Source organism: Dama dama, chromosome 32 (genome assembly GCF_033118175.1).
Source record: "Dama dama isolate Ldn47 chromosome 32, ASM3311817v1, whole genome shotgun sequence".
Taxonomy (NCBI): Eukaryota; Metazoa; Chordata; class Mammalia; order Artiodactyla; family Cervidae; genus Dama; species Dama dama.
In genome coordinates, this window is record NC_083712.1 from 41,705,169 (window position 1) to 41,722,381 (window position 17,213).

A 17,213-nucleotide genomic window follows, 5' to 3' on the forward strand; every position below is an offset into this window, starting at 1 on the left:
CGCCCTCACAGACCCCTGCCTGCTCCCCCGCTGAATTCCCTGCTCATCCGTTTCCTAAAGATCATCACAGAGGCTCCAAACCTTCCCTTTTTAACAACTCTGGCTGATGGAAAATTCTTCTCATACCTAATCTAAGTCCATCTGCTGCAATTTCTGTCTATTTTCTCTCGTTCAGTCCTTACTGGAGATGGAGAACAGCTGGTCGCCATCCTCCATATAACATCCCCTCCTAAACCCAACTCGGTTATTACATCACCCCTCAGCCTGTTTTCCTTCTGGTACAACATCCACTGTTCCGACCTGCCTTCACGGTGGGACTCCAGCTAGGGAGGCATTGCTGAGCACGGTGGAGCAGCGCAGTAAACCCAAGTCCTCCGAGAACTGCTGCATCCCTGGACGGACGACGGACGCAGGCGGCAAAACCCTGAGAAGGTCGGAGCCGAAAAAGGGTGGCTGAGAACACAGCCCAAGTCCCGGGCTTTATGTGAAGGTCAGAAAAGGCAAATAGACGCAGTGCCCAAGGTCAGGTCTGAGGGATCAAGCCTCAGCTGCTAGACCCCAAATCCTGCCGGCACAATGCTCTAGGGGACCACAGCGTGTCCTCAACGTGGCTAAGAGCAGAACAGAACCTTAACAGGGAAGCAAAGTGCCACAATTACGCAGACATTCCCGATCCAAACTCATCTCCCTTAACAAACAAAGAAACTCCACTTTGAATCCCATTGAGAACTCAAACACCTCTGAAAGTGGCGACACTGTTAACGGTTCACACTTTAGTAGGAATGAGTCAATTCCATCCAAGCTCTTGATAGAGACATTTAGGGGAGAGAAGTGAACAAAAAACAAAGAATGGAGTTTGTTTGTTAATCTCCACCGCAGGCAGATCTTCCAAGGTCAGACTTGCGCCGCACGTACAAGGCTAAGGGGGGGGGTTGGGACTCAGTGTTGCAAAGGGTGGTGGCTGCATCCAGCGGGCATCAGTGTGCATCCAGAAGGTCTGTGTCCCTGCCCTCACGCAGGGCTTCTGCACCACCCTAGGTGTCCGGGTGAGGTCCAGAACTGAACACAGAGCTCCCCCTGGGGCCAAATCCCAGGTGCATTCTAGAATTCCTGACTCCCTCCGGTTCACGGTCTCAAGTCTCAGACATGAGATGAGGATGGTGTCTAATATTAAATCTCAATCTCGAAGGTGCCCTTAAGTGACAGCAAGGGAGAACCAGGAGGGAAGGAAGAAAAGACAGAGACACATCGGATGAAGTAAGATGATTCAGGTATCCACTTGCTGCCCTGTGAAATCCCTCCCAAGGGGGGTGGGGGTGGGGGCCACATCAGTCTACAGAGAGGGGAAGCAGGTGAACCATTCACTAATAATCTGGGCTATGAAATGTTTCCAAGTGGAGAATGAGGAGGGAAAAGCACAGAGTGGAGTAAACGCAACTCAGAGCCTAGATTTCAAAACAGCCTTCACCGTATCTTAAATAAGCAGAAGCATCAGACTCCAGCCTTTCCGCCCTCAGAGGCTGCTCCAGACTTTCCCACCTCCAGAATCACACCCCCACGCCCCCCAGGATTACTGGGAGTTGTATCTACTGGAGGAAGAAAAGAAGACATTTCCACTGTGTTTACCAAAACACCTAACACAGTAAACTCCCCCCCACATCGCAATATTAAATTTTAAGAGAGAAAACTCGAAGGTTCGTCTCTGATCAAAATTTTCATATGTTTTCTATCCTATTTCAGGGGGCAGTTTTCTTTAAGAGCATGATTGGCACAAAATGACAAGATCAAAGCAGGTTGGCAAAGAGATTATTTACTGATGTGTTGATGATGAAATGGAGAGCAGGAAAAAGGACCAGAAAAGTAAGGAAGGGACTTTGTCTGGCTTGTGAAAGCAGACAGAGGCAACCCTTTTATGGCACAGTGGTTTAAAGGGGGCGTCATCCTGGCTGGCCAGCTGGGCAGGGCCCTGCGGATGGTGCTTCTCTGGGGTCCAGGACCAAGCTACCACATCTGATGAAATGACAAGTGACAAATTTAATTTCCTGCACGCTAATCAGTCCCTTCAGACACAGGCAGGCGCCTGGCTTCACAAGGAACCAATCAGCCCAACAGTGGCCGGCGATGAAATTCTCCAACCTGGATGGCATGGTATGGCGAAGGGGCTGGATCCTGGGTTTCCCGAGGCACCATCCCAGGTGAAGTTGCAGTGGCGGTATTTTGCGTGCCATCAATTATTCTTCAGCTCCCATTAAGCCTTTTTAAGCCTTAAGTTGTTATTTTAATGATCTTTGTTCCAAATAGGGAACTACAAGAAAGACGAAGGAGGAGGAGAGGGAGGGGGAGAGGGAAAGCAAGTGTTCCCAGTGTGTCCCACTCGTGCGCTGCAGCTCACCGTGCTCCCTCCCCCATCCTGCCTTCTAGCTCCGCATGAGTCACCAGCACAGTTTCAAAGCCTTACTTTGAATGTCCTCTATCACGACAGAGATCTAGCAGATCGGCATCGGCGGAGGGGACCTGCAATCTCTCTCCCCGTCCCCGGTTCTAGACACCCCTGCGACTCCAAGGCCATGTTCCCCTGTTATGACTGCCTTCCTGAAAACTGAAGCCACCCCCTCCTCTTTCAAAATCCCCCACCTGCTAGATGTCGCCTCTGTGGGCTCTCTCTGCCCCAGACAGACCACGGAGAAGGTCTCGGGCCAAGGATGCCTCAACAGCCAATAAAAGTTCAGCCTCCTCTCCAGGCTCCCAAACACAAAGGCGTTCTCCTTTGCGGGGTTGCAAGCTTGTTTTGTTTACTGCCAGGCAACATGTGCAGAGGAGAAGGCTGACTGTATCCTGACCAAGAAAAAAAAAAGTCAGGCAGCTCTTTTTTTTTTTTTCTTAAAGGTTGTGAGTAAAGCTTCAGCAATAACCTCTCCCACCCGAAATAGCTGTGGAAAGAAGGTGGGGGAGAAGCCCTTGCAGAGGTTAAAGGAAACAAGAATTACAGAGTGAACGTGATTCGTGGAGCCGGAGAATGGACACATCCACATCTCGGCGGGAAGGCTGATCTGGGGACGGGGTGTCCTGGAGGAGCCCTGCCTTCACGTCCCCATGCGGCCAGGACCGGGAATCGAACCTCCCAACTTGGGGGTCTAGGCTGGAAGTCAGAGAGACTCAGGGAGGTGGAAGATCACTCTCGAGCCGGCAGCTTCTGAGGACCCAGCAGGTCGGAGGACACACCTGGCCAATGTTATGGAACATTCAAATAGGAGCTGCCTGCACCAAAGCAGGAAGGAAGTTTGTGATCAAGCACATCACCTTCTCCCACGGGGACGCAGCTTCCTAGCAGGCCCCCGGACCTAACACCTCCTGGTGGGCAGAACCTGGGGAGTAGGGTTTCTCCCCGGGACCACGAGTGGGACTCAGATCAAGCCGCACCCTTGTGGTCCCACTGTTCACAAGCGAACAAGGATGCCACAAGGCTGGACCGCCCTCCGGCGGTGACCAGCCTTTCCCTTGAAGAGCAGTCATCACAGACAGCAGGGATGACGGCTCCAGTCACCCCTCAATCACAGCAGCACCTGCGTACCCAACCAGAGCCAGCTCCTCCCAACAGCCCCCCACCCCCCTCCACACCTGGAGCCCCCGGCTTGCTCAGTGGACAGCCCATCCCCGGTGAGGTGTAACCTTCACAAGGGACTCGATTTCCTTCCAGCCCCTTTATTTCCGTAGACACCAAACTTGGACAGTCTTCCAGAGTTTTCGGGAGCTAATCAATTTAGTGATGTCTTCCCCCCTCCCCCACCCCACAGCCCCCCGGAGAACTGCTTTGTTGATTTCTCCCCAAGTTGTGTGTTGCAGACAGATGCCCATCAGGTCACACAGGACAGTCGCCCACACCCCAGGATGCCACACATCTCCCATCAAGCAGATTAAGTGAGCTGAGACAGAGTGGGCAAGGGAGGGGGCAGGGAAGGAAGGAGACAGAAGTTTGAGGAAGGACTCAAGTCGAAGGTCACGAGAGTTGGGGCACAGCAGGTCCACGTAATGTCAAGGGGGCAGACCCTATGATGGAAAACATAGCCACCCCATCGCGCCAGTCCCAGAACCGGCCTCGCAGCAGCCGGGTCAGCGTGGGGGGAAATCAACACATCCAGGGTCCAACCTCCTTCACCCAGCACACCCGAATCTACACCCCGACCCCAGGGACAGCACCCCAGTCCTGGACCAGACCTATTTCCACAGACCTGAGCGCCAGTGATTGAAAAAGTAGTAAACAAGCCCAGTTGTAGACAGCGCAGAAGTTTCCCAAATCATCAGCTTGTTTTCCTCCCAACAGAAGACGGGGATTTCCCTCCTCGGTCACGTTTCCTCCCCCTAAACTTTTCTTCCTGCGCCCCCTCTACAGAGGCTCAACTGCCAGCCACTGAGGACGGGGAACCAGGCGCAGCAACCCCCTCCCCGACACACACACACACACACACACACACACACACACACACACACACACATACACACCCCGGGAGACCCAGCGGGAGTACCTTTTCCGCGGAGCAGAGGGGGCCCGGTGCCCAGAGGCTCGCTGCCTGCGGAGCCTGGAGGGATGCTACGGGGATGGTGCACGCTGAGGATTGCGCGTTCCTGCCTCGGCGACCAGACCTTTCGGCAGCGCGGACCAACTGTGCTAGCGAGGCACTTAGCAATTATCTGCGGGCGCCGACGCCCCGCCCTCTGCTCCTGCGATTGGCTCCCGGGGCCCGGGCAGGACTGCATTGGTTTCAGACGACCTCACTCATTGCTCTGGCTCCTACTATTATCTAAGCCATCAAAGGAAATAATTCCAGGTTTCATTGACAACCTGTAAGGCTCTCTCCTCCGGCCCGGTGTGTTTGGAGGGGGCAGGGGGTGCTGGTGTGCAACCCTGAGAGTCTGGGGGAGGGAGGAAGGGAGAGTAGAAAAAGTGGGGGTTCGGGGAGAGCCAAGAAGGGGTGGGGGTGAGAGAGAGAGATGGAGAGAGATGGGGGGGCGGGGGGGGGCAGCTATCAAGCAATCAGATTCTTGCACCCGCATTTTAACTTCCACAACACAGAGCCCATAGCAACAATCTTCTGGCCTTATTCCCCCCACCCCCTCAACTGGTGAATGTTCCTGAGGGCAGAGAGAAATATGACGGTGGGGTTTCTGCCTGTGTAACACAGGCTCTGGGAAGCAGAGCTAGGTAAAAGGCTGAAGGAATCTAGTGATGTATTTCGCGGGGCCACTCTGGAGGGCATGTGAAGGTCGTTTTAAATTATTTAGAGGGACAGATTGTGCACCTTCAGTGGATCATCCATCCATTCTTTCCCAAGTGGTCCACCTCAGCCCCCAAACTGAGAAGAAAGCTTCTCTTTACACCTTCTTCAGTCTCAGGAGAGCGGATTTTAAAGTCAGTCAAAGTCTGGAATTCCTCACTGGCCTCTCGGGGAGGTCCAGAGAGACAGGCATTTGCCGAGCTAGTAGTTCTGCTCGGACCCTAGCTTTTGCTTGTTCCCAACAGCTTCAGTGAATTGCTTAGACTCACATCATCAGCTCATCCAAGGGTGAGAAAAGCCTAAATGCTTTCCCTTGCTCAACAAAGAATTATGAAGCATGAGTCTTGCCCTTTTATTTTTCCTTAATTTTCCCTTTATTTCTCACTATCTGGAGAGGACATCTTTGGATAGCGGACATCATTTGATAGCTGAATTTTTTAAGAGGAAGAAAAAGAATTTGAAAAGGGTCTTTTAAAGGAAGCTCTTGAGGACACATGTAAATCCATGGCTGATTCATGTCAGTGTATGGCAAAAACCACTACAATATTGTAAAGTAGTTAGCCTCCAACTAATAAAAATAAATGAAAAAAAAAAAAGGAAGCTCTTGGGATGTCCAATTTCAGATCAGTTAGAATTAATCTTTCCCCCTCCTCCTGTTGGAATCCACCCATCTTTGAGCCCAGGCTGTGGTTCCAGTTCATCCCCCGTGGCCTCGATCAACTGCAATTGTTATCACCATCTGCATCCTTGGTGGCAAATAGATTGTTCCTCTTTGCCTCCTTCAGTGAGCTTCTGCTCCAGGGGACTATGCCCATCAGAGGCTTTGTAGGGGCAGAGCCAGAATCATGCATATCTTTATAATTCCACCGACAGCACCCAGCATTGAGTAAGTGAGCTGACTAATAAAACTCAGCTCAAAACATTGAGTGTGCCTCTGAGCCTCCTGGAATCTTTATTTCGCTGTGATCACTCATCCAGCTGGTGGGGTAAGGGAGCGACTCTGGATTCCAGGAGGTAAAAATTCAGGACTAAATCCACTGACAGCTACAGCCATCCCTCCAAGCTCTAGGTGCCCCTGTTCTCTCTGGAAAATGAAGCAGCTCTTCACTCCATGTCTTCTTTCTCCCTCGAGCACTGGAAGGAAATGAGAAGATGAGGGATGCACATTTTATTTGGGAGGCACATACCTCAAAAAATTAAGTCATTTCCATAATGGCTTTCCAAATATCCGCATGCCTAAGAGGGGAGTGACCGTCTACCACGAATCAAAAACTAGGGCAAGGAGTGTAGCAAAGTATCTGTTGTCTATTTCCTTCCTTTGTCTGGATGAAATTCTCACAAAGCAGGAGGACGAAATTAAACTTAGCTGTTCATTTGAAATTGACCCTGTCCCAGAAAATCTGGCATGTTCTGTCATGGAGGGAAAACCATAAATAATACTTTTATGATTTAAGCCGTAAGGTTTTCACTTCCCAGAGAAAGCAGGCTTCAGCTCTGTGCCTTCACATTATATCCCTTTCCCTCCTTTAAAAAATAAGAGAAATAAAATAAGTTATAAGAACTCTCTCGAGCACCTATCAAAGGTTCAGTCATCCTCAAAGGAAAATAAAGCATTTCAAGTGATTTTCTAAAATGCTTTGTCTAAAACAGCAAGTCCTTACATGTACTTTTTGCCTTTTGAAGATGAGAGGGGGAGAGAGAGAAAGCTGCAAACAGTTGTTTATGTCAGTGCCTTTAAAACTGCCTGGTCATAAAATATTCTCTTTGAGAGAAGGATGATCCGTTTGTGTCCCCTAGATCAACTGCTTAATTCTGAGAGTTGGAGAACACAGATTAAGTATGCAGATTCCCCTGGTGCTTGCATTTGTATTAAATATCAGCTTCATGCCATTTAAAGGCATCGGGGTATGAAATGTACTACACTCCATTCTGCGGGCAGTGCCCTGGCAAAAGGAGTCCATTTCGATTTAACAATTTCAGTGCATTAGTGGCCTGAAAGGCTTTGGAGGGGGTTCACGATTCATTTTCAGCAATTAAAAGGAAGACCGTGGGTTGCTTTATTAAAACACAAATTAAACAGCAGCTGTTGTTGCTCCCGTCCTTCTTGTGGGTAACCACTCTCTGTGACAAATCGCCCTGACCTGCGGTAGGAGGTTGGAGGAACCCTGTGTTTACACTCCTGCTTATACCATTTTCTCAGTTATCATTTATTTATGCCAAATTCTGTTCCTAAGAGGGAGAAGAGGAGAATAAATCTAGGTAATGCCAAGAAAAAAAGGAGATGTGTGAAAGCGGGAGAAAAGGAACGACAAGAAAGGAAAGGGTGACTTTCAACCCTATGTGTTTGCTAATTGAGTCGAGCCGCACGACACCGTCTTGGGACACACGATATTAGCAAGATTTCTGAAAACCAGCATTGGGTGGATGAAGGCGCAGCTTCCGGAGTAGAGAAACTTGGAGGAACAGACTCACAGCTTTCCACTCTGGCTGATGGCTGTTGTGAAACTTTATGTAATCGGATTCCCGCCCCCTCCACCCACCACTCCACCCCCCAGATCAAACCTGTGGAGCCAATGACATTTCCACTAAGTACAGGAGAGGATTGTGGTTGCCAGGAAGGTGTCAGTCACTGTGAACCATTCTTAATGATTTCATTAATTACTAATGAATCTTCAGAAAGTTGGTATTAAAATAGACAGCGCTTCCTGCGCTTTGAAGACAGTATTTTATTATTTAAAATACTCTGCTAAATAAAAGCAAGTGATTGGGGGGGGGGTGGATTTCAAATCATGATGATGTTGTCAATAAACTGAAAGACAGAGAAAGACAGAAATGGACAGACAGGCAGACAGTGATCCGCAAGACTGAATTGCCCACCTGAATTCTGTTTTGCTTCAGCTAATTTCTTCACAAGAAGTATGAAGCTGCAAACTGCCATTAAATATTGTCCAGCAATATGCCAGTCGACAGAGGAAAGGCAGCATGCCTTCCGTGAGGCTGGCAGAGAGATGAGCGTGGCAGGAGGCACTTTCCAGATCAAAGGTCTGCAGTGTGACTGTGGGACCCACTGCCTACCAGGACCCATCCTGACATAGACACTTCTCGAAAGGACGCACCCAACTTGTTTACAAAACCTGGCACACATCATTCCCTTACATTAGTATTATTTCTAGGGCCACGGAGAGAATGGTGGCAAATCAGTCGACAGGACCATACAGATGTCCTACCACTCGATATGAAGGGACCACATTAAGGCATCAGCCAATAGTCACTCTGCTCTAGTAGTCCAGCTGTCAGATCAGCTCTTGCTGTGGGACCAGAAGATACTCAGAGGGGCAGGAAAGATGCTCCAAGCACAGAGCAAAGCCTCAGGCAGTGAGATTTCATTTCCTACTGCCTAAGGAAACTCTCAAACCAGCCCATGATGCATGCCATATGGAAGAAAGTACCTGGGGGTGTGACACTGTCATGCAAGGGATCTGCCACAAGCCAAGATGTCTTCAAATATGCATATTTTATTTTGAAAGTTGTGCCAATTTTATATTCTACTCCAAAACATGTCCATGTTTGTTTTAGTACTCCAGTTATGGAACGATTTGCCCCCAAATATTTGTATAACACTGGGTTTCCAGGAAGATGCTACATATGCATGAGCAGCCTGGGGTTTGAGAGACACAAACTTCAAGTTTCTGCTCTGACCTGGCTTCCAGAGTCAGGTGAAACCTGGCCCCATCATACCTGTGTAGCGTCCTCCACCCTCACCCACATGGACCACGACGAGCCCATCACAGCCTCGATGAGCAAGCTCACTCCAGGCTCCTGGCCTCCCCTCGGCTGCCTCAGTGTCTCCCTTACACCCTGCCTTCTCCAAGAAGATCACAGCCACCTTCCTACACCCAGCCGCATCTCTCCATCCATCACTTCTGTCTGCTAGGATGCTTGCATTGGACCTTGCACCACACAAGTTTAAATTAATTACATTCTTGTTTGTATTTTCATGATTGCTTCCACACAGGCATTTTCACATTTGCTACTACATGCCACGCTGTTTGGCAGCCTTAATGCCACATTACCCCCAAATCCGCAATGATACTGCAGTTGTTAGGACAGTGCTGGACAAACACCTAGAAATCCCAACAATGAACAGCAGATGAAGAAGTGGACAGATCAGCTTCATTCACAGCTGGAGAAAATACATTTCCGGTAAGTGGTAAAGAATCTGCCTGCCAATACACTGGATATTGGCAATATATGAGTTCAATACATGAATACATGAGTATTCATAATACACGAGTATTGTAATCAATACTCAGGAGTTAATACTCATATTCAATACATAATCAATACTCATAATCAATACATGAGTTCGATCCCTGGTTGGGAAGATCCCCTGGAGGAGGAAATGGCAACCCACTCCAATATTCCTGCCTGGGAAATCCTGGAGAGAAGAACCTGGTGGGCTACAGTCCATGGGGTCACAAAGAGTCAGATACAACTTAGCCACTGAGCACACACGCCCGAACGTTTAGCCCAGGGGTCATCCTGACCTGTTCAAAATGTTCAGGGGAGAGTGAAGCATCCCATCTCAGCCTCTTGGCCATTCACACACATATCACACTTAACATCTTACATTAATTTTAACTCTTAGCATCTCATCTTTGGGAAGCAAAGAGCTGAAAGCATCTCAATGAGGCAGGGCCTGACTTTCCTCCGTATACTTACTTCTTTAGTCAATCCTAAAGGAAATCAGTCCTGAATATTCAATTGGAAGGACTGATGCTGAAGTTCAAACTCCAATACTTTGGCCACCTAATGTGAAGAACTGACTCATTGGAAAAGACCCTGATGCTGGGAAAGATTGAAGGTGGGAGGAGAAGGGGACGACAGAAGATGAGATTGGTTGGATGGTGTCACCAACTCGATGGACATGAGTTTGAGTAAGCTCCGGGAGTTGGGGATGGACAGGCAAGCCTGGCATGCTGGGGTCCACGGGGTCACAGAGAGTCGGACACGATTGAGCAACTGAACTGAACTGAACTTCTTCCTTCAGCAAGAAAGGAGCCTTGGTAAGGCCAGCAACATTCCTTTTAGTATAAAAAAGCATTTAAGTTACTGAGGAAAAGTGATAAACATTAGCAAGGAAACCCTGGTCTCCTGTGAAGATGTATTTAAAGGGAGTACTTTCTATCAAGTCTATTTGCCTCCTTTGAAATGAACGGAAGATCCTGGGGAAGATGGCAGGAGTAGAAAAACTGCAGAGAGTTGGAATTGAAGAGGAAGATAGGGAGGGGACTCCTGGGCCCTCATCCGATGTGGTTACTGTTAGGACTGAAAGGTGATTGATGGAAAAAGCAAATTCGTGTTTTTGCATGATCCTCTGCATTCTATGTTTGGGATGGGCTGGTACCAAGAATATTGTAAGGATGGACTTGGGCTGCACATCTTTGCAGTCCCTGTAGCATAACCAGTGGTTTCCATTATGATGCAATGGAGGTGCAGAGCTAGTATAACATTCCCCCCAAACTGTTAGGGAATTATGTTCAGTTATACTCTCCTAGGGCAGCATCAAGTATCTAGAAAAGACAGCTCCCAAGGAAAACTTACTCTCCGAGGGTTACTGCATACTAGTCATCTTCCCCTTTTGTCTTAGAAGTCACCTGCCTAAGCCGTTTATTTCAAAGTTTGAGATAAAAAATGTGTTAGGTAGAAATTATTTACGCACAATAATCGCGGGCTTTGGTTAGCTAAGTGTCTGGTGTGCCTTAGACTGAAATAAAGACTCTTGACTCCATGTTCAGAACTCACGGATGCTTTTTCCTCATCACCTGGACATCTATTCCGAGCTGCACCCCAGAAGACAGGTGTTCCTCTCCTTTGTTGTAAGAATTCCCAGAACACCAGCTTCCCTTGGCCGCTCCCCACCAAGACTCCCACTGGTTTGCTGGTAGAGCTCCAGGCCTTTTATCCTCTGTCTTCTCAAGGGCTCTGGACCGCCCTTCCCAAAGGAGAGTCAATGAGATACCCTCAGGGTCCCGCTAGGCGATAGCCCCCACCAAGAATATCTCCTTCCTCCTCAACAAGAGATGGTTCTGTTTTATAACTGGTTTATTAATGGAACCATATACTTTTTTGTAACTTCATTTCATGATTATGAGACCATCAAATCTGTTTTAAGCAAAGTTCCCCTACATATGTGAAGAGTGGGGCATGAGCAGTTACTGCCCATTCCTACAGAGACCAGGACCAAAGGCATAGGACAGATGAAGAGTCACCTCCAGATCTGGACTGGAGAACAGTGCAGCTCTTCCAGGAACCTCAGAAAGCAGGGAGACACTCTCCTTTCATTGGAATGGTTTAAATGAATGCCTTCCTGAACGTTCGATAGCCGTGTTCCCTCCGAGAGTCCTCTGATCTCTAAATTCCGGTGGTTTATCTCTTCTGACCCTTTCCTCCTTTCCCCTCATTCCTCTTTCTCTTTCCTTTTCTTATGACTCCTGCTTTCATTTTCAATTTTCAGCATTAGACCTACTTGATAAATACTCCTAAAGATATCTTCTTCCTCTTATAGGACAAACGGTCCTGACCATTAGACCATTTCGAGCAAAGAAGACATGAAAATCTAAACAAATGAAATCAAAATTCATAAAGCCCCACCTCTTAGCCTAGATGGTCTAGAGAAAAAAAGAAGGGCAGACGTCCAGTTTTTTAAACCGTTCACGCTGCAAGTTGTTTGTGAAGGCAGAGTGACGTAAAAGTGGGTCCATGGAGCATGGTGGTGATTTTTCTCAGGATTTGGGTTGGGGGTTATTCTCCTGTAACCTCAGCAAATGACTCTTGGGTGCTGAAACTCCTTATCAACCAGTCCCCTTTCCAAACCTGCAGCATAAATATCTGAGGGATTGGAGGATCAAGTAGGGTGACAGATGAGTAAGAGAAGAGTGATGGAGCTAACATTTCAGGTTAAATCTTCTTAACATCAGTTTTACAAAATGTCTGAGTGATGGAGTTTCAGAATCCAGCTCTCTTTTTAGCTATTAAAGAACAGTTAAGAAGGGTTAAGCTTCCAGAGGAAAGCTCTGAAATCGACGCAAGCTCCTTAAGACAGTCTCCACAGCCCAGGACATTGAGGGGCTGGAAGAGGATAAATATGCCAATGTATTTGCAGCAATATCACTTCCATGATTAGAAGTGGTCTTTTAATCTTTTTTTCCCCCAACTTTTAAGGGACTGTCGGGCTTCTGTGATGTACAGCTTCTGTGAACTGATGTTCTTTTCTGGGTCATTCCCTCTTGGCTCCATTGAGGGTAGACTCATCTAAGGACATATGGTCCTTCTGCCCTTATAATGGGCAGAGTGCAATGACCTGCTCTGTGGGGATAAGAGGACACATGTAACAGGTACGTATGCAGACATTTTAATAAAACTAATAATCGGTTGCACAGAAAGACCCAGCTAGGATTCTCTATCTTGACTAACTAGGAAATTATTTCCTAAGGTTTTAAAGTAGCATGTAGAACTTCTCTAAAATGGGGAAAATTCTACTAGACTCCTCACCCTGATACTGAAGGTCTTTGGTTGGGGGCAAGGGGGTGGGCATGATCACAAACAGAAGTTTATCAAAGATCCCTGAACAACAGAACATTCTAAAAAACAAGATCAACAAAAAGAATGTTTGTTGTTCAATGAGTAGTGATGATGGGCAATAGGGACCCTAAGAGCGCAAGACCTGGTACCCTCCTAGGACTCCACGAATATGGGTTGAAGAATGAGCGGATGAATGAATTGCATTGGCTCATATCTTTGGTTCATTTAACATGACCTCTCCTTTCCGGGAGTAACACATTATATGTTTATAAGGAGAAATGATCTCCTTTCTCAATGTTACATGCAAAGATTAGGAACACCTCCTAAAAATCATATCTTTTTCAGGTCCTATGCACAAAAGCAACGCCACACAAAGCTACCTTCAACTTTTCCAATTTATCTCCTCAAACATCCTCACCAGGTTTGGAAGTGTCCCTCACACTGCCTACAATCTCCTCCGGGTAGTAGGGTACATGTAATGAGTCAAAAACTTCCTTGGGTCATCCTAAAAGGGCCCTCTCGCCTTGCTACTCACCTTTTACTTTATTTTCAGCTGATCACTGCCAAAGAATGTGCTTGTATTAGTCAGCTTGGGCTGCCAAAAGAAAATGTCATAGACTGGGTGGCTTAAAAATAGCAATTTATTTTGTCACAGTTCTGGAGGCTAGAAGTCCTAGATCAGTTTCTGGAAGGACCAAGGTCTGGGATGGATTCTCTTCCTGACTTGCAGATGGTCATCTACTCACTGTATCCTCATATGACAAAGAGATAGAGCTCTGGTGTCTCTTCTCATAAGGCCACGACTCCAGTCGGATCAGGGCCTCACCCCTGTGAACTCATTTCATGATCATTGCTTCCAGAGAGACCCTATTGTCTAAAGTCATATTGGAAATTGGGATTTCAACATACAAATTTTAGGGAGACACACCTCAGTCTATAGCCATGATCTTTTATCTAATTGGAATAGCTTGGGTATAATTTTTCCTGAAGAGGAAGAAGTGGAATGTGTGACATCCCAATATTTTATACCTCCCCAATTGTATTTGTGCATGGCTTCTGGAAATTATCTTCCGTTTCTTTTATTTTTCCTCTCCTGTTTTTCTCTTGCCATCATCACCGTTGAATTCACTAATTTTTAATATTAGAGCATTTTCAAAAATGTAATAAGACAAAACCCCCACTGTTTGTACTTTATGATACATGATGTCCTGCATCATTTTTTGCAATCCGCTACAGCCTTCCTCTTCATGGCCCCCAACTGCATTCTAAGCATCCTGCAGAATCCCAGGTCTGCACACCTTCCCCTGAGCGACCTCCTCCTCTGGTGACTGGTATGATCGGTGCTCCCAAGCTCTACATCCTGCCCCTCTGCCACATGAGCAGACCACCAGGATGGCAGAGCGCCTCGTCCACCAAATCTCTGTGCAAGAAAGCGGGTGTTCAGTTAATGCTTATAGAAGGAGTGGCACATTTGATCTGACATAATTGCCATTTTCAGAGCAGGTTGAAAAGAAGATGTAACTAGGTGACCAGTATCTTTAATCCAGCAGGAGCTGGACTAGGCATCAGAGGACCTGGAGTCCATTCTCAGGCATGTGCTTCTCTTTCAGAACAAACAACCCTGTCTGAGGTTTAGTCCCCATAACTTGAAAAGGTATATTGATGCCTATCTTAAAACAATGTTAGGAGAATTATTACATGAGCTAATGTGTCTGAATTCATCAGCAGAGTGCTGGGTACAAAGCTGTTCAACACATATATGTCCAGCCTGAACAGTGTCACAGGAGAACAATGCATGACTTCTTGGTCATGTATTTACAGAAGTTCACTGGACACTTTACTACCTTTTGGGTAAATTCTCCTTGATGGAAGCACACTGCTACAAAGGAAGTTACGGTTTCTTCCCTGTGAATTATGAAATAGTCAGCTCCTCTTAAAATGGTAACTCGAAAGGACTTTTGCAGACCAAAGATAATAGTAGTTTTCCTTTTCTTAAGAACAACGTAGTAAAAACAAATGGCAATCTTTTAAAATGTGAACAATTCAAATGACACTATTTAGGACCAATGTATTAAAAAAAAAATAAAAAGAGATATGCTTGGCACTTTAAACACTGATCAAACTTATTTTAATTTGACCTGGTTTTATTCTTCCAAATATGAAACTCTATGTATATACTTGTGTGTATCCATATATAGACATAAGCACAAAGGCTAGTGTGAGGATTTAACAAAGAATAACAAGAATTCCCATTAAAGTGAAAAATTAAGTAAGTATATCTATTGTGACCATTTTTATTTAGCATCATTCTGCAGACACTAGCTTATACAACCATATGAAAGGAACAAGTATGTATTTTGAGGAAAAGGAAGTACAGCTATTATTATGTTGTGATATATAATTGTATTCTTAAAAATGTAAGAGAAGTTTCAAATAACACAAATTTTAATATGGATAAAGATGTCTGGGTTTATAATTAATATACCAAACTAGATAGATTTTGTATAATTAAAAATCAGTTGGAAGACCTTACTCTTTCTGTGAAAGTATAGGAAGTGCAAAGTTAAAATCCTTAGGAAGTTGCTGGGTGTGCCAAAAGATTTGTTTGAGTGTTTTGGTAACATCTTACAGAAAAACCTGAACGAACTTTTTGGTCAATCCAACACATAAAAAATGTGTAACTTTTGTGTGATTTAAATTTTTCAATGCATTGAGAGATAGATATGAACCATTTAATGAACAAAAGGCATGCCATGTTCTTGAGCAGAAATATGTAATATAAAGGTTTCAATTATCCTTAAATATCTATAAAACAATGCACATAAAACCCACAGGACTTTTGCAAGGAGGGGGCAAACAAATAATAAAATATAATTTAAAAATCAACAAGAAGGAAGAGTAAGGAATGTTTTTTAACAGTAGAGCCCCTTCAGTAGATCACTAACAAAATAAAAGTGGAAATCAAAAAATACCCAGAGACAAATAAAAAAAAGCAAAAACACAGTGATCCAAAATATATAGGACACAACAAAAGCAGTGCTAAGAAGGAAGTTTCTGACCATATAATCCTACCTCAGGAAATAAGAAAAACTACTATTAAAATATGTAGTAAGCTATAAGAATTAAGAGAATGTTATTCTGTTTCTTGACTGTACAGACTAATTAATGGTTCTAAATAGAAGTCTCAAAGTAGATTCGGATTTAAGTAATAAATGTAGCATTTCAAATCAATGTAGCAAGCATGATTTATTTTATAAATGGTATTGGGATATCTCAGCTACCATCTGAAAAATAATAAAGCATAATCTTTGGTGCAAATCTGTCATAAAAGAAACTTCAGATGAATCAAAAATTTAAATACAAAAAAAAAACTTTAATACAATAATGGAAATGCTGAAAGTAGTTGAAGTACACTGAGATTTTGCATGAGAAATTTTAATGGGGAAAATCTTACTAAGTATGATAACAAAATCCAAATACAAATATCGAGAAAGATTCATGCATTTGTTCACAGCAATAAAAAAGCTTCTTAAATGCCAGCGGGAGTAGGGGTACAGAGAAGTGGGAGGCACAGGATAGATAAACCAGATCAGAAGGCAAGTAACAAATGGAAATAAAATTTGTAAATAGCAGTACAGAGAAACAATGAATCTCCTTAATATATAAAGATCTCTTGTAAATCAATAGAAAGCCATCAACCAGTAGGAAAACAAGCAAAAGAAACAACAGAATATTTATTTCTGCAAGGCCTCGTAAACATAAGGATGTTCAATACAACAGAGTCTGAATAAAAATGAAAGATGCAACCAGAGATTTTTCACCTGTCATAATCTCACCTAGCCTAAAAATGGGAAATGGTTGATAGGGCTATGTGTTGGCTCTGGTTGGGAAACAGGTACCCCAATCTTCGTAGTGCTACAGAAAGTTGGCAATATCAACAAAATGTAAGACACGTTCCCTTTGTCCTAGTTTCACTTCTAGGGATTTGTATCCCAGATAGATCCCCACATGTGTGAAATGACATATGTACAAAGCTCCTTATCACAGCATTGTTTGAACTAGCCAAAGAGACAACGTGACCTAAATATGCTAAGGAAATTCTAGGACCTCCAGACAATAAAAGATGAGGCAGCCATTTAAAAAGAAAGAGGCGACTGGATGGGACCCGATGTGTTAGCAGCCCCCTTGGGATGCTGTAAAATAATAAAAGCGAGATGAAGGACACCATGAATAGTGCACTGATGTTTGTATAAGAAAAGAGACAGAGAAGTGTGTATTTACCTGTGGGCTTGTCCACGTGTGGTCTGGGATGCTCTGAGGGGCACATGGGGACCTGGGGGCAATAAGCCTGAGGGA

The 17,213-nt window shown here is 45.3% G+C and overlaps 1 protein-coding gene across 1 annotated transcript in view; it reads right to left on the minus strand.

The window, feature by feature from the left end:
• ZMAT4 (zinc finger matrin-type 4) overlaps positions 1–4,651 on the minus strand; it is a 309,158-nt gene extending 304,507 nt beyond the window's left edge. The window contains exon 1 of the mRNA XM_061134790.1: positions 4,524–4,651. The gene's annotated coding sequence lies outside the window, so the exon portion shown is untranslated. The remainder of the gene's footprint in view (positions 1–4,523) is intronic.
• Positions 4,652–17,213: the final 12,562 nt, after the last annotated feature.